The sequence below is a fragment of the Bubalus bubalis genome, chromosome 6 (assembly GCF_019923935.1).
Source record: "Bubalus bubalis isolate 160015118507 breed Murrah chromosome 6, NDDB_SH_1, whole genome shotgun sequence".
In the NCBI taxonomy this organism is placed as follows: domain Eukaryota; kingdom Metazoa; phylum Chordata; class Mammalia; order Artiodactyla; family Bovidae; genus Bubalus; species Bubalus bubalis.
Window position 1 is genome coordinate 86,595,269 of NC_059162.1, and position 23,795 is coordinate 86,619,063.

The window sequence follows — 23,795 nt, forward strand, 5'->3', positions numbered from 1 at the left end:
TTAACTGTTCCCAGAGGGGCAACCAGCCTTCACTAGGTGTGATTAATAAATTACAAAAGGTAAATAGAGTGCCTTGAAAAATTTTATGTTCCTTTTTAAAATTTTACCTGTCTTTCAAGTCTGCTGGGAAGCCTGTCACTCATCTCTTAGTAATAAAACAGCCCTGCACGAAGAAAGAAAAAATAAATCAGAAGCCGTATGCCTTTAAACTCACTAAATGAAAGCCCAGCATGCATGCTGCCTCCCTCCAAACTAATCACTGGGTTAAATGCAAGATGCACACTCCAAATCAATAGCTGGGGAGAACTGCCTGTGCCTCAGGAAAATTCCACTTCCTTTCCGATGTTGTCACTTGACACGTCAGGAAGTTTCCACTCACCACCCACTCCTGAAAAGGCCACCATCACCATGCTTCACATTTCCTGGCTGCCTTTCTTCAGAGGAATCAGGATGTCTTGCAGAGGGAGCCCACTCCTTGTCACAGACTCTCCTGGAGCTTGAAAGAAGGGCTGTGTGCAGAGAGGAGAGGTGTGGAGATGCCTACTTTAGACAGAGGGAAATCAAAGTGTAAAGAAGCCCACATCTTGTTCAAAAGTCCCAATGACACAAGACTTATATTCCCTTGGATGGCAATATAGCAAGTGGGAAGAACATGAGATATGAACATAAATCATGCCCCTAAAACCACTCCCTGCTTCACCTTTCTTGACTATAAAATAGAAGAAATAAAATACTATATATTACTAGCTGCTTTAACCTTGGGCAAGTTACATAACTTCTCTGTGTCTGAATGTCTTCATTTGTAAACGAGGTCATATAGGTTAAATGTCCAACCCATTGTCACTGCTCAGCACATGATAATAATGGGATATTTTCATCTCTGGATCAAGGCTACGTCTCCTTTCTCTACTATTCAAGACTCGACCTTGCCATCACCTTCTCTAGTAGCCTCCAGACTAGGTTAGGTTCCTTTCCTGCACTATTATAATAATATTGAAAGTAATTTGAAAAATCAGTGATGATACTAACACTGAAAACCACCTTTTATGGATCACTTGCTACACAACAGCTTCTAAGCCTTATATTGAATTAGCTCATTTAGTCCTCATAACAATCCTATGAAATAAGAATATAGATGATACATTCTGCATTTTACAGAGGAAGACACTGAAGCACACAGCGTATACATCACCTGCCTGAGATGTCATCGGTGAGAAGCAGGCGAGCTCACCTGTCTCCCAGAGCACCAGGGTTCCACTCTTTCTTGATTTAACTGTGGGACCATGGTAATCCCATTTACCTGGCTTTCATCTCCACTGGACTTCAGGCTCCCCTGAAATAGGGGCTGAGTATTATCCATTTTTGTATTCCCAAAGTCTAGCACAGAGTAGGTGCTCCTTGACTTTGAAATGAAATGAAACTGACTCATCATACAAAGGCAATAGAGTACACGTATTTAATACCAAGGGAATCAAAATTGAGACGGTGATTTCCCAGGTCAGGATGCTGCAGAGCTAGACATCATCTCACACGGGAGGGGCTTGGCCAGACTGAGACAAAGCAAAGACAAGAGCTGGGCAGACGAGTCAACTGAAAAAAAAAGACCCAAGTACAACCCCTCCCACCTAAACTCTTTCGTTAGTCACACAAATGAAAGACGCTCAATAGATGCTTCAAGAGGACAGCCTGAAAGTGGCCCTCAGAACCTCCGTGAGTGATGTGCGTGGTTGACAAACACAGTGGTGGCAAAAGCAACAACTTTTTGGAGCTCTAATTTCAGACAGTTGTCTCTGTCATTCTTAACAAATTCTTGCCTCACTGTCATGTAGTCTTGAATTGAAAACTTAATGGGGTGTTGTTAGAACTGGATCTCAAGACTGAGTGGGACCCACTGGAGTCAAGATTCTGATGCTAACAGCAATGGCACAAAATAAGAAAAAAAATAAATATCCTGTAAACATATAGAAAGATGCTCAGTTGCACTAATCATCAAAGACATTCAAACTAAGTAATGAGATTTTCTTCCAAGATTTGCAAAAGTTAAAAAGATCAACAATGTTCAAGGTCCATGAGGCTCTGAGAAAATGGGTATGATTATATTCAGTTAGTGGGAGTCTAAATATAGAGTCTCCACCAAAATTCAATTTCCAGGACACTAATACATAGGTATATCAACACTGCTACTGTTGCTAAGTCACTTCAGTTGTGTCCGACTCTGTGCAACCCCATAGATGGCAGCCCAGCAGGCTCCCCCGTCCCTGGGATTCTCCAGGCAAGAACACTGGAGTGGGTTGCCATTTCCTTCTCCAGTGCATGAAAGGGAAAAGTGAAAGTGAAGCTCAGTTGTGTCCAACTTTAGCGACCCCATGGACTGTAGCCCACCAGGCTCCTCCACCCGTGGGATTTTCCAGGCAAGAGTACTGGAGTGGGGTGCCATTTGCCTTCTCAGGTATATCAACACATTTGCTCACAAATGTATTTCCAAGCACATTCACTTCAGCATCGTTTGTAATAGTGAAAAAAAAGCTTCCAAAGTAGTGAAATGGTTTTTAAAATGATGGTATATTCATAGAAAGGAATGGAAAGATGACCAGATTCTAAAAAATGAACACCTGTCTCCCCAGGAGCCCTCGATCTTCTAATTACAACTCTCTTCTGATTTGTCCCTGGGGGTGTCACACCAAATACATAACTAAGTGATTATAAGGAATAGGGATGGGAAGGGGATGAGACTCCCCTCCCTCATTTATATCTGTGGTTTCCTTTCTTCCCTTCTTGCTTCCTTCATTCTTTCCTATCTTCTATTCTTTCTTCCTTAAGTCTAATAAACATGCATTTTTGTTATCAAGATTACTTTATCTGTTTTTTGGGTTTTTTTTTGTTTGTTTTTTTTTTTTTTACAAGATGCTGGTACCCAGCAAGGCAAAGCCAGACTTGTGAACAATAATGTTCAATAATAAAAGTATGGACAAAACTCCATGCTAATACAGAGGAGAATGTAAAACAAACACCTTTCCAGAAACACAGGAGAAGATGCACAGAAGAGGAGGCTCTGGGAGTTAGCCTGAGCTCGGCTTGGGAAGAGATGCTCTCCAGGGCAAGACAATGAAGGCAAAGCTTCCTAGGCAGAGGCACGCAAGAACCCAGGCCTAGGGCCTAAAACAGGGTGGGCGGTGCTGTGTGTGCAGCTGGAATGTGACCCTCAGTGCTCAGATGCTTTATTCAGTCCTGAAACAGGGCACCAGAAGAAGCACAGGCCGAGGAGTGGCCTGAATTTAGTTCTAGTTTGGAGGAGCAGCCACGGAGGAAGAAGGCAAGAGAGATGGGTGAACGATTTGCACATAGTTTTCATCTGACCTGCTGTGGAATGTGGCTCATAATTCATCTACATGGGCAGCTAGCTACTGGAATGGACAAAGGAAACCCAGCCAGTGGAAATTCCTGGGAAATTGTCATGGGGCCCAAATAGGAAATGCCACTCAAGAGATTTTACTGGTGCCAGGCTTGGATACCAGTGTCAGAACCATGCTCCTCCAAGAACCATTTCTTCCTGTCAGCCAAGAGAGAGACACTTCAGCTGATACATATGTGGATAATAAGCAGGGTCCCATCCACATTATTCTTTTCAGCCATGTTACATTCACCATCTAACTTGATACTTCAAGAACTTCTGAATCAGGGATAATTATCTTCATTTTACAGATCTTGGAATGGAGGCTAAGGGAAATTTAGTGACTCACGTAAGGTCACACAGCTAAGGGAGACAGAAATGTATCATTAAAAATCTTTTGCTTTTGGAATGATACAGGCGTATTTTAAAATCTTTATTCCATTAAGTAGTGATTTCATACTCACTACTTCATATGACTTTGGGTAATTTACTTTCCTCTCTGAGTCTATTTTCCTATATGTAGAATAGGAATAACTTTATCTATCTTATAGAACTTTTGGAAACATGGAGTGAGATTATATATGCTGCCCACTATGTATGTCCTCCTTCCTTAGGACTCAAAACTAATTTGATGTGGTTATTGATGCTTTAATCACTCAGTTGTGTCCTACTCTTTTGCGACCCCATGAACAGAAGCCCACCAATCTCCTCTGTCCTTAGGATTTCCCAGGCAAGAATGCTAGAGTGTGTTGCCATTTCTTTCTCCCAGGGATTTTTCTGACCCAGGGACAGAATCGATGACTCCTGCACTGGCAGGCAGATTCTTTACCACTGAGCCACGAGGGCAGTCCAGTTTGATGTGGTATGCTTAGTCGCTCAGTCATGTCTGACTCTTTGCAACCCCATGGACAGTAGCCCGCCAGGCTCCCCTGTCCATGGGGATTCTCCAGGCAAGACTACTGAAGTGGGTTGCCATGCCCTCCTCCAGGGGATCTTCCTAACCCAGGGATCAAACCCAGGTCTCCTGCCTTGCAGGCAGATTCTTTACCATCTGAGACACCAGGGAAGCCCAATTTGATGTGGATGGGGCAGCAAATGCACCCAGTTAAAATACTCTATTTCCCATTCTTCATTGCACTTGGATGTGGCCATGTGACATAGTTCTGGGCAATGAAATGTGAACAGGAGTCTCTAGAAAAGGGACCTGGTCCTGAAAAAGAAAATTAAACCTTTTTCGCAAAAGCCTTCCTTCTCCCCTTCTTCCTTCTTGGGATGAAATTACGTTCCAAGGAATAGAGGGGAAAATGGAGATTCAGCAGCCAGCTTGGAGAGATGGAAGAGCTTGTACCTCTGCTAGGATTGTTGGTTGGGCTGCTTTTCCCTGGACTTATTGCTTGAGACAAATCCACCCTGGCTAGCTTAATCAGGTTGCAGCTGTCCATATTCCTAACTGATGGAATAATCTAGGCTTTGATACACCACACATACCCAAATGAATGGCAGTCATTTTGATTGGAGCAGGGACTTTTCTCTGAAATGCAGGCAAGAATTTAAACTCCTGTGCTTCATTCTTAAAATAGTATTAACCTGCTGAGTCATCCCACTCCCCACACTCTACACAGTGTTCTTGTCTCCATTCTCTGCCTTGCTCACCTCCAAAGTTGGGCACATGGGACGCTCCCCTGCTGGTCCTTCTCAGCTCAAATGAGACAACGTATATAAAATCCCTAGCTCAGTGCCTGGCACACACGTGCACAACAAATGGGATTTATTTGTCTTGAGTCAGATGTTTTAAAGCAGTCTCAGCAAATCAGAATCTTCTTTGACAAGCTTTAATAAACTTTAGCAAGGTTTTAACAAACACATGTGAGTTTATCTTCAGGAGCCCCATGACCTACAGGGTAAAGGAACTCAAGCAGTTATTACGTGTTGTTCAAGGTCCTAACTCCTGCCTCCAGCTCTGGACTCCTCCTGGGTCCCTAGATAATGTCCTTTCCCCAGCTTGCACTCAATAGGGTTTTCATCTCCTCTGCTTGGGGCTCATCTGATTGTAGCCACTGAGTTTGCCGCCTCCTCTGAAGGTGAGGCTTGCATCTTATTTACCTTTGACTCCTTGGTAACCCTGCACAGAGTACTCAGTGAATTATAACTGAATGAATAAATGAGTTTACAGTCAATGCCCGGGAGTCTATTCACATAGAGGTCTTAGCTTTTCCCTGAAAATGGATGAGCATTTTCATGCTTCAGGAGTTTTGCACCTGCTATTTCTTTTATTCAGAATTCTTTCCCTCCATTTTTGGCTATAGGACTCCTACTCACCCACACTGCTGCTGCTGCTGTTGCTGCTGCTAAGTCGCTTCAGTCGTGTCCGACTCTGTGCGACCCCATAGACGGCAGCCCACCAGGCTCCCCCATCCCTGGGATTCTCCAGGCAAAAACACTGGAGTGGGTTGCCATTTCCTTCTCCAATGCATGAAACTGAAAAGTGAAAGTGAAGCCGACTCTTCGCGACCCCATGGACTGCAGCCTACCAGCCTCCTTCGCCCATGGGATTTTCCAGGCAAGATTACTGGAGTGGGTTGCCATTGCCTACTCACCCACACACACCTCCTCAAACATCACCTTTTCCAATTCCCTTAGTTACTTATTCTCTTAAAGCATCTGATGCTTAACTCTACTATGGCATATGACTCGCTATTTATTATTATGATCATTTGTCTACATGCTTCTTTCCCCTGAAGTCTGATTTCATAAATCATTTAGTCATTTTTTTCCTGTCAGTTGTATTCAGTAGAATTCCTGGATTATAGTAGATATTGAGAATTTTGTGAATCTAGTTACAATTTTGAATTCACACAGAACTGTGACTTTGAGTTGTTGCCCATCCTTACCTCATAATGAGTTTGTGACATCAGGTACTGAGAAGGTAAATGAAAGAAAATGAGTCTAATTTAATTGGTACTTTCTATGGACCAGTCATTATCATTGTCCATGCTATTAGTATTTAAATGATTGGTTTAAATTGAGGTAACAGTCCCTTCGTCACAGTCATTGGGATGACTATTTGACACACAATGCATCCGTGCGTGGTTCTAAGAACCTTGGAGGATCCCAGTGACTCTGTTTGCATTGTGACCCTCCACACCCTACCTCCCAATAAAGACATGAGCATCTGACCCAAGCAGGCTGAATCAGATTCTCTCTAACAGAAATATGAAATTTGGAATGGAATGCTGAAGAGCCTGGGAGCTGTTGGAGCTGAGTCACATTTGTGGCAGTCCTCCAAGGTGAAAGGCCATGAAGAATTCTGAGATACCAGAACTGCCTTGGGTTCTCCTATCTTGGTAGTTCAGCATTTCCTTTGATTTTCTGAGACACCCCCAGCATCCTTCCAATAAATTTCCCTTTAGCTTAAGCTAGACAAAGTCCATTTCAGATGCTTATAAGTTTAAAAAAATCAGAACCAATACAGTCCAAATCCAAAAAAGAATTTCCTGTTTGGTCTCTGAATTGGTTAAGATTTGCATCAGCTGTAAGTGACAGAAAACCAAATATAAGATTACAAGTCTGTTTTTCTCTCAAATGAACTAATTACCTGATCATCCAAGTTCCCTCTCTCATGCTGTTCTGCCAGTCTCAGGATGGAGCTTTCATCTCATGACCAAGATGGCTGCTCAAATTCCAGTCACCAGTCCAGCATGTAGGAAGGAGAAAGACACGCCCCATCTTTTAAAGGTGTGCCCCTTAAAGTTGATCACACTATTGCTAATTCTGTTCCACTGGCCAAAGTGTAGTTACATAATTCCCACATGCCATCTGTTTGATCCTCCAGACTGACTGCCTATTCCTCTCCATCTGCTCTCTGCCATGGGTGGGTGGGGGGTGGCCTGTGGGCACCTCATCAGTGGGAGGTGGCAATCCCTGCTTTTTATGGCCCTAGTTCAGACAATAGGGCTCTTATGTTATGGAGTTGCTAGGTCCAACTCTTTGTGACCCCAGGGACTGTAACCCACCAGGCTCCTCTGTCCATGGGATTTTCCAGGCAAGAATATTGGAGCGGTTATCATTTCCTTCTCCAAGGGGCTGTAGCAAGAGATCAAAAAACAAACAAACATGAGGTCAGGCATTTATTTCTCTGGATCCCTCCCTTCAAGGTTGCACTGGGTGGGCTCTATACTTTAACCGAGGGTTACTTATCCTTGAAAAATGATTGATTTTACCTGCTTCTCTCTTTTTCTAGTCTCTGGTAACTGCTCCCTCCTTTCATCCCATTAGGCCCTGAGGGAGATAACAGCCTAGTTGCTATGAGCACTGGATTACTGCATTATACTTATAGTTCCTCCACACCCAATCTTAGTAAATAGGTTCTTTATAAATAAAATCTCTTTGACTTATCCCATTTTGAGTATGTCATCTGTATTCTGTTGGGATTTTGACAACCTACCTAACTACAAGGTTTTTATTATGGGACAGTCACTTACCTAAAAATTAACAGTTCTATTACCAAAATAGGAGAGGAGAACCCATATAGCAAAACAGCAAGCAGTCTTTGCCATGGTCCCATCAGTTTTTCTTGATCAGTTCTTCAGTTCAGTTCACTCGCTCAGTCATGTCCGACTCTTTGCGACCCCATGAATCGCAGCATGCCAGGCCTCCCTGTCCATCACCAACTCCCAGAGTTCACTCAAACTCATGTCCATCGAGTCGGTGACACCATCCAGCCATCTCATCCTCTGTCGTCCCCTTCTCCTCCCGCCCCCAATCCCTCCCAGCATCAGGGTCTTTTCCAATGAGTTAATTCTTCACATGAGGTGGCCTAAGTATTGGAGTTTCAGCTTTAGCATCAGTCCTTCCAATGAACACCCAGGATGGTTGAACCTCTATCATTCAGTATTGATCTCCATAGTGCAAGGAAATCACCATCTTTCTTACCCAATATAACCTTGCAAGAATATATCTATACACGGGGGAGTTATAATTATTAATAAGTTATCAATATATTTGACCTGTGAAGGATAGTAAAATTGACACATGTTGAGTGAATGTACGAATGAAATGATAAATCTATGTTTTTAATTTTTTGGTGACAAAATTGCCACATTGTACCACATGGTGGCTGACTGCCTTCTACTGCTGACTTCCAAGTATTATTTTGCCAGCTCCATGTCATAATTTTCCATGAGTCATGGAAATAAATATGGGAAGTTCCATAGAAAAATTAGATAGACCCGATAAGTTACCCAGCCTGGTAGTCCAAGCAGAACCAGGAGAGCAGCCAGGAGTACTGGCTCACACAGATTCTGTTAGAAGAGGCAGGAGATGAAAGGCAGCTTAGCAGACAGGAAACAATCTCAAATACCCAAAGGAAGTACACAGGCCCAGGTAACCAGAAGGCTAGAATCACACACATGGCAAAACAATAGTCGATTCAGACAGAAACAAAGAAATCTGCTATCCCTTAACAGAATACTTGAATCATCCTAGTGAAACTCCAAGTATTGTCTATGGCTTCTGCCTCTTTCCTACTCCCCGTATCTGGCCAGTCTTCAGGCTCAGTTGTTTACAGCTTCTAAATACCTCTCACTCATCTACTATCTCAGTTCCCATTTCTAATAACAGCTTAGGTCCAAAGCTGCTGCTGCTAAGTCACTTCAGTCGTGTCCGACTCTGTGCGACCCCATAGATGGTCCGTAGGTCCAAAGCATCTTTTGCCTAAATTAATGCTAAGTCTTCCTGATGGATTATTGTTTCCTCCATAGAGCCCTGTTTTCCAAACTGCAGCCCATGATATTTAAAAAGAAATTAGACCATGTTATTCACCTGGGTAAACTATTCAATAGTTCCTCAGTTCTCCTAGAATAGAATTAAGTTTTAAAATAATACCTTATATTACTCAGCTCCTACATCTCTTTTTAGCTTTATCTCACTCCACTCTTATTCTTTCCACGTGACACTTCATCCACTCTGAAATATAAATAATTCCCTAAAGAAATTAAATATAGTTTTGCATGTGTGTGCTTTAACCCTAATTCCTCCCACTTTCTTCATCTGACACATTCTTACTCATCTATCAGGATTCCACTCCTAAGTCATTATCTCCTGTAGACAGCCATCTTTTTTTTTTTTTTTTAATTTTCCATATGTCAAAATTTAATCCATTGAAAACATTGTCCTTTATCCTTTTATTTTAAAGACTAAGATGTCTTTAGTTTTATGAAATAATGGTCATAATAAATAGCATGGATTTGTATATGTAATGTCTTGAGTTGACAGCTTCAAGTTACCCCTCAAATATGGGAAGTGTCACATCTGGTCCAAAGACACAAAGGGATAGACAGTGCATCTTGATACTCCCACCCTCACTCAAGTTGGACACCTTTCCATCCTCTGTGTTCTCATAATCCCTGGGTTCTCTCTCCTGTATTACTTATCATGATGTGTTGTTATGTCCATGTTGTCTATTTCTCCCTGGCCTATGAGTTTTTTAAAGGACAAAGGCTATATCTCATTCATCCTGTTAGCTTAACACAGTGGCTTAGCACAGTGGCAAAGATAGTGCTCAAAACATATTTATGGAATAAATGGATGGAGGAGCAAGGCCAGTTGTGTGTGGAGTGGGATTAAGTTGGATTATCACTTTCCTAGTCTTAGACACCATACTTCCTTTAATGAATACATCTTAGACATCACTCTTTGTACATGTTTCATTTTGCTATTGTAACATGATTATCCCTGCTTCCAGTCTTGAGGTTTACCCTTTTCTCTAAATGTACAAATAAAAGCATAATAGTTGAACTTCCATTTCAGGCCATGGTGGGGTGATAGGATCCAGACATATTTCCCATCATAAACAATAAGGAAACTGGAAAAAATTATACAAAACAACTGTTTTCAGATATTGAACAACAGACAGTATGTATTATGATTCCCAAGAAAAGGAAATAAGTGAGATAAGCCCTTGACTCTCTGCTTAGAATCACATTCTGGATCTCACTGCAGCAAAGGGAATCCTAAGCAGAGCACCACAGTCTAAGTAAGTTGAGAAGACAGATATCGAAGATCTGGGAGGTTGAGGTGACTCAAAATTGTGGAGTAGACTTTCAGAAAAAAGAGAGCAACATAGAAAAAGTACTTCAGAGTCTTTGCTAAATACTCATACATGTATGCCTAAGGCATAACTCCATGAGGCCAGACAGTGGATGACTGGGGAGCTGTAGGCTGAGCAGTTCGCAGAAGTCACAGAGTTGGGAGACTCCAACCACTATAAGCAGAGAGATCACCTGGGACATTCAGTAGAGACCAGAGAAGTGTCATGACTTAGTAGAGGGTAAACTGTCTCTAGAGTAAAGACTTCTCTAGACTTGCTCTAAAACATCTTGAAAAGAAGTCTGGAAGGGATCAGGCTGATCAGCAAGTTATTTTCCCTGCTAGAACAAAGCTCAACTCTCTTTAAAGGATAACCACAAAATCCAGACACTCAGCATAAAGCACAATGGTCATTATCCATTAATATGTGGATATGTCAATTCTTGATATGTCAAGAAGTAGCCAGATGTTATCTATAATCAGGAAAAAAACAGTCAATAGAAACAGACTCAGAAATTATACAGATGACAGGCTTGCAGAGAAGGACTTTAAACAGCTCTTAAGTTATATGGACTTATTCAAAGGTAACCATGAATTTAGTGAGAAGAGAAATGGGAGACTTTTAAAAAGACAAAATGAAACTTATAGAGATTAAAAAAATATATGCTAATATCAACTTCTCTAGAAAGACGAGGAGTGTATTATATACTGAAGAAGAAAATATTAATAAATTGAAGATATGGTAGTAGAAGGTATACAAATGAATCTCATAGAAGAAAATAATTGAAAAACATAACTAACTGTCTTAGTGATATTTAAGACAGTTTTGAAGTGGTTTAACAGAATAATAAAAGGAGAGGCTAGGGCAAAGGGAAGCAGAAGAATATCTTTAATTGTAATAATTAAAAATTCCCAAATTTGATCAAAAATATAAGTTTAATGAGCCTCAGTCAAGATAACAAAGATAACTCCACCAGGGCACATTACAACCAAGTTTTGGAAAACAAGTGGTAATGAGAAAAATTGTCAAAGTAACCAAAGGGGAAAAAAAAAAACAAAACACATTACATATAGAGGAACAAAGATAAAAAAAAATGATTATAGACTTCTTATCTGAAACTATGTAAGAAGACAACAGGACACTATAGTTAAAGTGCTGAATAATAGAAGAAGAAAAAGCAAATGTTGACCTAAGATTTTATAGCCGATGAAAACTGTCTTCAGAAATGAACATGACATAAAGACTTTCAGTCAAATATGAGCTGAGATCATTTCTTACCAAAAGTGCTGAACTATAATACTGAAGGATGTCCTTTAGGCAGAAGAAAAATTTCAACAGCTGGAAATTTGGATGTAGAAAAGAAGTGAAGAATGCAAAGTATGGTAAATGTATGAGTTAATATGAAATACTTTTTATTTCTTAATTTCTTTAAAAATATTGGACTCTTCAAAGTAAAACAATAAAATGTATTTGGGGGTTATAATATATGCAGAAATAAAATATAAGACAAAGAACAGGAGGGGAAAAATGAAAGTATATTGTATTATAGTTTTTATATGTGAAGTGATATAATATTATTTGAAGGTAGATTGTGATAATTTACAGAAACATAGTAAACACTACTATGGAGTTGGCAAACTCTTTCTATAAAGGATCAGGTAATACATAGTTTAGTCTTCTGGGTAAGAAGGTCACTGTCATGACTACTTAACTCTGATTTATAGCATAAAACTCATTAGCTACATAGACAACTAAAGACAATACAAAAGTAAGTAAGAATGTGTTCCAATCAAATTTTTTTAATAGAAATAAATAGTGGGTCAGATTTGACTACAGGCTGTATTGTGCTAACCCCTGTCTAGAGCAACCACTGAAAATAAAATAAAATGGTAAACAAATAAGCTTATAATGGAGAGAAAGTGGAATAATCAATCAAAGGAAGACATAAAAAGGTGAAGAATGGCCGAAGGACAGATGGGACAAATGGAAAACAAATAACAAGATGATAGAATGAAGCACAATATTGCTAATTACAGTAAATGTAAGAAGTGGAAATACTTATATTGCAAAACAAATATTGTAAGACTAGATTTCCAAAAAAAAACAGAAATGCAAGTCTCAACAATAGATTATTAGAAACCTCTTTAACTATAAAGACATAGAGTAAAACGGTGGGAAAAAATACCGTGAAAACACCAGGCTTGAGAAATTTGGATTGTCTGTAATAATATCAGACAAAGTAGCTTTCAGCAAAAACAATATGACCAGGGATATAGTGAGATGTTTCATAATGACAGAAGGGTCGATTCATCCAAAAGACACAATAATCCTAAATCCCTCTCCCAGATCTTCAAAATGCAGGAAGCTAAAACTGACAGAACAGAAAGGGGAAACAGACAAATCCACAGATAGTTTGTTATAAAGAAATGGATACATGTATATATATGGCTGAGTGCCTTCCTTGTTCACCTATCACAACATTGTTAATTGACTAGATCCCAATACAACAGAATAAAAAGTTAAAGAAATGTAGCAGACTTCAAAAAACGTATCAGCAACTTGATATTATTGATACTTATGGAACATTCTACCCAGAATGCACCTACTTTTCAAGTGCACATGGAACATTTAACAAGATCTACCATAAGCAAGAGGGGCTTTCCTCATGGCTCAGTCGGTAAAGAATCTGCCTGCAATGCAGGAGAGCTGGGTTCAATCCCTGGGTCAGGAAGATTCCCTGGAGAAGAAAATGGCAACCCACTCCAGTATTCTTGCCTAGAGAATCCCATGGACAGAGGAGCCTAGCAGGCTATAGTCCATGGGGTTGCAAGAGTCAGACATGACTTGGTGATGAAACAACCATCACACCATATGCAGGGAAATAATACTTTTTTTTTTTTTTTTTTGGCTGTGCTGAGTCTTCATTGCTGTGCAAGCTTTTCTCTAGCTGTGGGGAGGAGGGCCTACTCTCTAGTTGCAGTGCTCAGGCTTCTCATCACAGTGGCTAATCCTGTTGCCGAGCACAGGCTTTAGGGAGCAAGAGTTTCAACAGCTGTGGCCCATGGGCTCAGAAGTTGCGGTTCCAGGGCTCTAGAGCACAGGCTCAACAATCGTGGTGCACGGGCTTACCTGCTCCTCGCCGTGTGGAATCTTCCCAGATCAGCGATCTAACCCATGACTCCTACATTGGTAGGCAGATGCTTTACCACTGAGCCACCAAGAAAGCCCAGAAATAATACTTTTTAAAATATTGAAATCATATGAAGTATTTTCTTTGACCAAAATAAAAATATATTAGAAATCATATTACCAGACATGTGTGAAATATCCTCAAATTTTTGGACTTTAAATAACACAGTTCTCTATAACTCATGGGTCATAAAATAATCACAATGTATACTAGAAAATATATTGTACTGAATTAAAATGACAACACACATCAAAATTGGTGCAATGCAGTTAAGGGAGAAATTTATGGCTTTCCATGCTTATGTTAGAAAACTAGGGCTATCCAAAATCAGCTAGAAAAAGAAGACGACTTCAAACCTAAATATGTAGAAGTAAAGAAATAATAAAAATAATGCCAATTACATATAGTAGAACAATCATCTTGGGGAAATCAGTGAATCTAAAAGCTGTTCTTTCTTAAAACATAAATAAGTGGATAAATCTCTAGTAGACTCATCAAATAGGAGATGAAGAAAGCATAAATGATCAATAATAGGGATAAATGAGGGAATATTGTTATAATTACAAATTTACAATCCTACAGAAATTTAAAGAATAAAAGGTAATATTTTAAGCAATCTTATACCAAAAATTCGACAATGTAAATAAATGCACAAGTTTCTTGGTTTCTTGAAATACTCAAATTGCCAAACTAATACTAGAAAAAGAGAAAACCTATAATGCCCTAAATCACCTACAGAATTTGAAACTGTTATTAAAAACTTTCCATTGATAAAAATAAAGACTTCCAAGATAGATTATATCAAACATTTAAGGGAGAAATAATATATTGTTCAGTCACCAAGCTGTGTCTGACTCTTCAAGACCCCATGGACAGCAGCAGGCTTCCCTGTCCCTCACTATTTACCAAAGTTTGCCCAAGTTCATGTCCACTGCATCAGGGGTGCCATCCAACCATCTTATCCTCTGTCACCCTTACCCTTATCCTCTGTCACCCTCTTCCCCTTCTGCCGTCAATCTTTTTCAGCATCAGGGTCTTTTCCAATGAGTCGGCTGTTAGCATCAGATGGCCAAAGAATTGGAGCTTCAGCTCCAATAATAATAAATATGAAATAATATGAATCCTGCATAAATTGTTTCAGGAAACACTTCACAACTTACTTTATAAGGTTAGATTTATCTTGCAATCAAAACCAAATACTCTATAAGAATAAACTCCACAAACTAATACCTTTCCTGAGGTTGGTGTAAAAAGCCTTTTAAAAAATAGCAAATAAAATCCAGGAATACTTTAAAAAGGGTAATATACTGCATCCAGTTGGGATTTATTCCAAGAATACAGAGATGGTTTAACATATAAGAATCAGTTAATATAACTTAACATATTGATAGTAAAAAGAAATGTTTAATGGGTGGAAAAAAGCATTTGAATAATTATGTTCATTCATTATTTTTATGAAAAAGAAAGAAAATACTTATCAACCTAAGAGTAAAAGGGAGCTTCCTCAACAACTTGATAAAGAGTATCTATGAAAATCTTGTAACTAATACACGTAAAGGTGAAAGAATACTTTCATTGTAAGATCAAGACCCTTAACTCACAAACTTAAATCAGAAAAGCAAAAAAAAAAAAATTACTTGAAATGGATTATAGATCTAAATGTAAAAGCTAAAACTACACATTTGCAGAAGAAAACATTGAGCAAATATTTTCAGCCTCTCTGTTGGCAAATATTGTGACAGAACACAAACAGTATAAGGACAATTAGATAAACTAGGAAATGGAAACCCACTCCAGTGTTCTTGCCTGGAGAATCCCAGGGATGGGGGAGCCTGGTGGGCTGCCTTCTATGGGGTCGCACAGAGTCAGACATGACTAAAGCAACTTAGCAGCAGCAGCAGCAGCAGACTTCATGAAAAATTAAAGCTACTATTTCAGAAACATCATCAAAAGACTAAGAAGCTACCCCATAGACTGGGAAAATATTTGTTATAGCTAATTCTGACAAAAGACAAGTATTTTGTATATATAAGCAATTCTTAAAACATAACATGACAAAAAATATTTTTAAGTGAGCAAAAGTCTAGAACACATACTTTCCAAAAGAAGATATAAAAGTGGCCAATAAGTATGAGAAGATGCTCAGTAGTATTAATCATTAGGGAAATAGCAAATAAAATCACAATGAGACACACAGTCATTAAAATGCCCAAAACTTAGACTGTAATATCGAATATTGACAGGATGTGGATTAACTAAAACTTTTTGTGTCACTGATGGTAACAAAGCCAGCACAACCACTCTGGAAAAAAGCACTTTCTTATAAACATATATCTCTATGACTACCCGATGTGCATGCTAAGTCGCTTCAGTCATGTCTGACTCTGTGTGACCTTATGGACTGTAGCCCACCAGGCTTGTCTGTCCATGGGATTCTCCAGGCAAGAATACTGGAGTGGGCTGCCATGCCTTCCTCCAGGGGATCTTTCTGACCCAGTGATTGAACTTGTGTCTCATGTCTCCTGTGTTGGCAGACAGGTTCTGTACCACTAGCACCACCTGGGAAGCCCCTATGACTACCCTACAACCATAGCAATTTCACTTCAAGTTGTTCACATAAGAGAGATCAAAATGTATGTCTACACAAAGACTTGTACACAAATGGTCATAACAGTATTTTTGATACTATCCCCAAACTGGGAACAACCCAAATGACCACCAGCAGATGAATGGATCAACAATCAAGCCATCAACCAATCAGTCTACTGAAAAATGCAACCACATGGAGGAACCTAAACTACCATTCTGTACAAAAGGGTCTGCTGCTGCTGCTAAATCGCTTCAGTCGTGTCTGACTCTGTGTGACCCCATAGACGGCAGCCCACCAGGCTCCCCTGTCCCTGGGATTCTCCAGGCAAGAATACTGGAGTGGGTTGCCGTTTCCTTCTCCAATGCATGAAAGTGAAAAGTGAAAGTGAAGTCACTCGGTCGTGTCTGACTCTTAGTGACCCCATGGACTGCAGACTACCAGGCTCCTCCGTCCATGGGATTTTTCAGGCAAGAGTACTGGAGTGGGGTTCCATTGCCTTCTCCGACAAAAGGGTCTATACTATATAATTCTATTCATATGAATTTCTAGAATAGACAAAACTGATCTACAGTAACAAAAACTTGTTTATCCATTTCTTACCACCAGAGACATGTAGGGTTTTATTGATAGAATGAGCAGAAGGAAATTTTTTAGGTGATGGTATTAGAGATCTTGGTTGTATATATTTGTCAAAGTTGATTAAACTGTACAAATACAGTGGGAGTCTTTTATTGTATGTAAACAATATCTCCTGGGCTTCCCTTGGTGACTCAGTGTTAAAGAATCCACCTGCAATTCAGGAGATGCAGAAGATTTGGGTTCAATCCCTGCATCAAGAAGATCCCCTGGAGAAGGAAATAGAATCCAGTATTCTTGTCTGGTAAATCCCACAGAGGAGCCTGGCGGGCTACAATCCATGGGGTCATGAAGACTTGGACCTGACTTAGTGACTAAACAACAACAAATGATATCCCACAAACCCCAGGCTTCCAGCAGTCTTCTCAGACTTTCCAGAGGGAGGGTCCCTCAAGTTTCTGCAGATTGCCCTGTGAAGCCCTTCCTCTTTGTTCTATGAATTTCCCCTCCACCTCAGTTCTCACTCACTTTTTACTCTCAGGTCCCCGTTTCCCATGGCTATTCAAGTTCTCTCTAGTTATTTCACTGGAAAACCCCAGCATGCTCCTCTCTCCTCATCTCCCAATGCACTAGCAACACAGAGCCATTTTGTATAGAGCATTTTACTAAAGATTTGATGATGAAGTAAGGAAGTCACATCACAAGAAAGGAGACAAGTAAAGCTAAATGTCAGACAGCATTCATCATCTGTCCCTTGAAGGCAGTGACTCACTCTTGGCTACAGCCTCCTTCCGTGGGGCCGGCCATGTTCTTTTCTCTCCCAAGTCCAAGCACTAAGATTTTGACAGGGGCTGACAATAGGAAAACCTCCAAGTCCTACTATGTTGTAAAAATTTTGAAAATGTAAATCTCGTCTTTTTTTGAACTTTCTCATCAAGATGAGTCGTGGCACCTGCCTTTGCCAAGTCCAAAAAGCCAATTAATTTCTCAAGCAAATGAGAATTTATTTCCTAACATAAAGTTTTCCTAGATTTGTGGTTTTCACCTAGTATGATTATTAAAAATGCAGATTACAGTATCCAGGAAGATCCAGATTCAGATCAGATCAGTTGCTCAGTCGTGTCCGACTCTTTGCGACCCCATGAATCGCAGCATGCCAGGCCTCCCTGTCCATCACCAACTCCCGGAGTTCACTCAGACTCACGTCCATCGAGTCAGTGATGCCATCCAGCCATCTCATCCTCTGTCGTCCCCTTCTCCTCCTGCCCTCAATCCCTCCCAGCATCAGAGTCTTTTCCAATGAGTCAACTCTTCACATGAGGTGGCCAAAGTACTGGAGTTTCAGCTTGAGCATCATTCCTTCCAAAGAAATCCCAGGGCTGATCTCTTTCAGACTGGACTGGTTGGATCTCCTTGCAGTCCAAGGGACTCTCAAAAGTCTTCTCCAACACCACAGTTCAAAAACATCAATTCTTTGGTGCTCAGCCTTCTTCACAGTCCAACTCTCACATCCATACATGACCACAGGAAAAACCATAGCCTTGACTAGATGAACCTTTGTTGGCAAAGTAATGTCTCTGCTTTTGAATATACTATCTAGGTTGGTCATAACTTTCCTTCCAAGGAGTAAGCGTCTTTTAATTTCATGGCTGCAGTCACCATCTGTAGTGATTTTGGAGCCCAGAAAAATAAAGTCTGACACTGTTTCCACTGTTTCCCCATCTATTTCCCATGAAGTGGTGGGACAGGATGCCATGATCTTCGTTTTCTGAATGTTGAGCTTTAAGCCAACTTTTTCACTCTCTTTCACTTTCATCAAGAGGCTTTTTAGTTCCTCTTCACTTTCTGCCATAAGAGTGGTGTCATCTGCATATCTGAGGTTATTGATATTTCTCCCGGCAATCTTGATTCCAGCTTGTGTTTCTTCCAGTCCAGCGTTTCTCATGATGTACTCTGCATATAAGTTAAATAAACAGGCTGACAATATACAGCCTTGACGAACTCCTTTTCCTATTTGGAACCAGTCTGTTGTTCCATGTCCAGTTCTAACTGTTGCTTCCTGACCTGCATACAGATTTCTCAAGAGGCAGATCAGGTGGTCTGGTATTCCCATCTCTTTCAGAATTTTCCACAGTTTATTGTGATCCACACAGTCAAAGGCTTTGGCATAGTCAATAAAGCAGAAATAGATGCTTTTCTGGAACTCTCTTGATTTTTTGATGATCCAGTGGATGTTGGCAATTTGCTCTCTGGTTCCTCTCCCTTTTCTAAAACCAGCTTGAACATCAAGAAGTTCACGGTTCACATATTGCTGAAGCCTGGCTTGGAGAATTTTGAGCATTACTTTACTAGCGTGTGAGATGAGTGCAATTGTGCGGTAGTTTGAGCATTCTTTGGCATTGCCTTTCTTTGGGATTGGAATGAAAACTGACCTTTTCCAGTCCTGTGGCCACTCCTGAGTTTTCCACATTTGCTGGCATATTGAGTGCAGCACTTTCACAGCATCATCTTTCAGGATTTGGAATAGCTCAACTGGAATTCCATCACCTCCACTAGCTTTGTTCGTAGTGATGCTTTCTAAGGCCCACTTGACTTCACATTCCAGGATGTCTGGCTCTAGGTCAGTGATCACACCATCGTGATTATCTGGGTCATGAAGATCTCTTTTGTAGAGTTCTTCTGTGTATTCTTGCCATCTCTTCTTAATATCTTCTGCTTCTGTTAGGTCCATACCATTTCTGTCCTTTGTCGAACTCCTCTTTGCATGAAATGTTCCTTTGGTATCTCTAATTTTCTTGAAGAGATACAGATTACAGTGTCCAAATAAGAATTTCTTGGCCTGAAACCTGGGAATCTGCATTTTAACCAGCACCTTCCCAGATCTCTCTGCTTTGATTTCTTAAGGTGGTTTAAAACAGAAAAAATTCCCCTTGTTTTGTGATGAATAAGTCTTGTCAATATGTCCCTCAATAGATACGATTTCAGTCAGGGGTCGGTCAGCCTTGACTTCAGTAGTTAATACTTGAATTGTACATACAGGAATGGCTTCTCTCCCATTTTCCATCTTCATAGCCCACTTCTGGACCAACAGTCCAATGGAAGTGGGGGTAGAACCACAAACATGTTTTTGTTTCATTGGCCTTCCTCTGGTTCCTGGTGGTATTTAAGGCTGGTGACCTGGGAAACATCTTAAAAGTCCATATATAAAATCTGTTTGTAGCTCCTTTAAATCACAAAGTCACTCCATCATCACTGCTCTTAACCACAGATTACTGTGGGCTTCCCATGCCACCAGGAAGTTTTAGAGCAGGCTCTGAAAACATGGATTATCCAATAAGATCTTTAGATTGGCAAGATCTAGTTGAATGTGTTAGACAAAGTTCTAGAAAACTGTCTGGGCATGTGCTCTGTCTAGAGCCAAGAAGTGCTTCGGGGAAACCTTGACATAGCAAATGGCAGAACTTTCCCTGAGTTCTCAGATGTTTCTCTACCAATTCTAGAAGTATGCCAAGAACTAAATTTCGTTTGGGGCACCTCTTATCAGCAAGCAAAGATCAAGTCTTAACAGCGAACATGTGGTTTGATGTGAATGAAGTTTTCAAAGCCCTGCATTTGCCTTTTCAAGAACTGATTACAGCATGATTCTCTTCCCTGCTCCCCACTGCTCCTCCAGCCCCTGGCCCCCAGATCCTGCTGAGTTGCTTTGATCCCTTCCGGGTCTGTGAATGCAGAGAGTGAACCACATATGTGTTAAACTCTGTCTTTCATCACAAGTCTTTCAGGGGCACATTGTTCCTCTGCTCATAAAAATTATGGTGTTCCTTGTGGTTCAAAGATTCACATGAGAAGTAAGCTTCCTTTTCATCTTTTAAGTATAAAAACCACATTTGTAGGGCTTCCCTGATGTCTCAGTGGTAAAGAATCTGCCTACCAATGCAGGAGTCTCACGTTCGATCCCTGTGTCAGGAAGATCCCCTGAAGAAGGAAATGGCAACCCACTCCAGTACTCTTGCTTGGGAAAATGCCATGGACAAGAGGAGCTTGGCGAGCTACAGCATGGGGTTGCAAAAAGGTCAGACATGACTTGGTAGCTAAAACAGCAACTGTGTTTGTACTTTCCTATTGCGACTGTTGAGTCTCATTGAATGCATTTGAGGTGCTGGTTTTTACCAACCATGAGGATGTTCCCTTATGAACTCCTGTGGCTCATCAGAGCAGATACCATTTATTTTGTGCTTCTGTGTTAATGCCACCTTTTGTGTTCATTATGACCTTCTATCTGAATAGAATCCTGTGGCAAATATTTTATGTTCACCCCCATTTTTCAAAGGAGACAGTGAGGTGAAGTTCTCAACTGCAGAGTGAGGGCCAAGGGGTGCATCTTCAAAGCTGTCATGCCTGACTACACCATGCAAAGATCTGTTCACTATGAACCAGGCACTGTGGTGGGTGCTGAGGATCCCTACCCACAGGGGGCTTAGCCTGTATTTCACCTCTATCCTGGGAACTTGTGATTGTTTATCTAATCAGTCTCTGTGGTGAAACGTTTCAACTCTTTCTGCTTTAATGCTCTTTATGAGGGACAATGTTCTGACTGATAAATCTTTTTCCAAGCCTTTGTTGATTTCATGAAGGCAGTGAGGATGAGGCAGTTGAAAGGTATGAATATTGATTCAAGTTCTTGACACATGTTACCAAATACCCCTCAGAAAGGGTATAACGATTTACACTTCCATCAGCTTCAGCAGTTTCTGAGAATGGCCATTTCACCCCACCCTTGCCAACACTGAATATTCTCTCTCTCTCTTTTTAATCTCATGTATCTGATAGACATCACACTCATAGCTCTGTAACCACAAACTGTACTTGATTTTATTTAGAGAAAAATAGATGTCACTGACTCAGAATAGTTGAAGAATGACAATTTGTTGTTAAAACACCTCTTATTCCCCCATAATCAAATAGAAAAGCCCCATGCTTCCTTCTTGAGGCATATGGATATGATTATTAAGCTATCAATTATGTCTGAGAAGCACACGAAGTGCTTACTGATGTGTAAATCTCTCTGGGGAACAGCTCATTTGTGTTTCCACACCTTGTAACTAGGGAGCCTGGGAGTAATTGGCTTTTTTTTTTTTTTTTTTTTGGTGAGTGAGTACTTGCCCATCCCTGAAGGACTCCAAAACTCTGCTGGAGGGACATTTGATCAGGCCCTTTTTAGAGGCTTCTTTGAACTGCCTCTCCTTATTAGATGTGCATGCTAAGTTGCTTCAATTATCTCTGACTCTTCATGATTCTATGGACTATAGCCCGCCAGGCTCCTCTGTCCATGGGATTCTCCAGGCAAGGATACTGGAGTAGGTTGCCATGATCTCCTCCAGGGGATCTTCCCAACCCAGGGATCGAAACTGAATCTCTTATATCTGTTGCATTGGCAAGTGGGTTCTTTACCACTAACACCACCTGGGAAGCCCAATTTCTCCCTTTTAGGGGTTTCCAGAGCACATTCTATGTCCCTCTGTTATGACATTAATACATCCAGTCATGTGAAGTGTGTGCTTTCCTTAGCTGAGTACATCACTAAGGCTAACAGTACCTGTTATGTAGATGTGTTAAAACAGTGCATGTAACACACTTATCTGGCACAGAAATACCCTCAACACGTGAAGGAATGAATAGTGAACATGTAGTAAACCTTGGATGCTGCTCACTCCAGACAAATGTACATAATGTCAGTCAGAGGGATTCGTGAGAATACAGGACCTGTGGCTTTTTCTCCAGAGTTTGTGATTCAGTAAATCTGGAGTCAAAGTGCAGGCATCAAAGTGATCTGGACACTACACCTAACACAGAGAATCTTGGTTCCTTGTGAGCTCCAAGGGGCAAGGATGATATGATGTCTACTTCTAAATGACCCTGCATCTATCCACTCCACTCTCACACATGCATAAAGTGCTCAAGGACAGGTAACCTGAATTTTGACCTTATTGTATGAAGGAGGCATAGTTTCCAGGCTTGCTGCTGCTGCTGCTAAGTTGCTTCTATCGTGTCTGATTCTGTGTGACCCCATAGATGGCAGCCCACCAGGCTCCTCTGTCCCTGGGATTCTCCAGGCAAGAATACTGGAGTGGGTTGCCATTTCCTTCTCCAATGCATGCACGAATGCTAAGTTGCTTCAGTCAACTGAATGGGACAACAAAGAATGAGATGATTGGATGGGATCACTGACTCGATGCACGTGAGTTGGAGCAAGCTCCAGGAGTTGGTGATGGACAGTGAAGCCTCGCATGCTGCAGTCCATGGGGGTCTCAAAAAGTCAGACATGACTGAGCGACTGAACTGAAACTGAACGTTATCTGATTTAACTTTCATGGTAATCTTTCTGAGATTTCATGGTAATCTTCTTAAAGAGATGGGAATACCAGATCACTTTACCTGCCTCCTATGAAACCTATATGCAGGTCAAGAAGCAAATTAGAACCAGACATAGAACAATGGACTGGTTCCAAATAGGGAAAGGAGTATATCAAATCTGTATATTGTCTCCCTGCTTATTTAACTTATATGCAGAATACATGATGTGAAATGCCAGGCTGGATGAAGCACAAGCTGGAATCAAGATTGCTGCAAGAAGTTTCAATAATCTCAGATATACAGATGACACCACCCTTATAGCAGAAAGTGAAGAGGAACTAAAGAACCTCTTGATGAAGGTGAAAGAAGAGAGTGAAAAAGTTGGCTTAGACATTCAGAAACATTCAGAAAACTAAGATCGTGGCACGCAGTCCCATCATTTCATGGCAAATAGATGGGGAAGCAATGACAGATTTTATTTTCTTGGTCTCCAAAATCACTGTGGTTGGTGACTGCAGCCATGAAATTAAAAGATGCTTGCTTCTTGGAAGAAAAGCTCTGACAACCTAAACAGCATATTAAAAACCAGAGACATTACTTTGCCAAC

The 23,795-nt window shown here is 40.7% G+C and overlaps 1 long non-coding RNA gene across 1 annotated transcript in view; it reads right to left on the reverse strand.

The window, feature by feature from the left end:
• LOC102406005 overlaps window positions 1-23,795 on the reverse strand; it is a 67,972-nt gene that overhangs the window by 17,603 nt on the left and 26,574 nt on the right. The window contains exons 3-4 of the long non-coding RNA XR_006551881.2: window positions 380-509; window positions 108-163 (exon numbers count right to left, since the gene is read on the reverse strand). This is a non-coding gene — a long non-coding RNA (uncharacterized LOC102406005). The remainder of the gene's footprint in view (window positions 1-107; window positions 164-379; window positions 510-23,795) is intronic.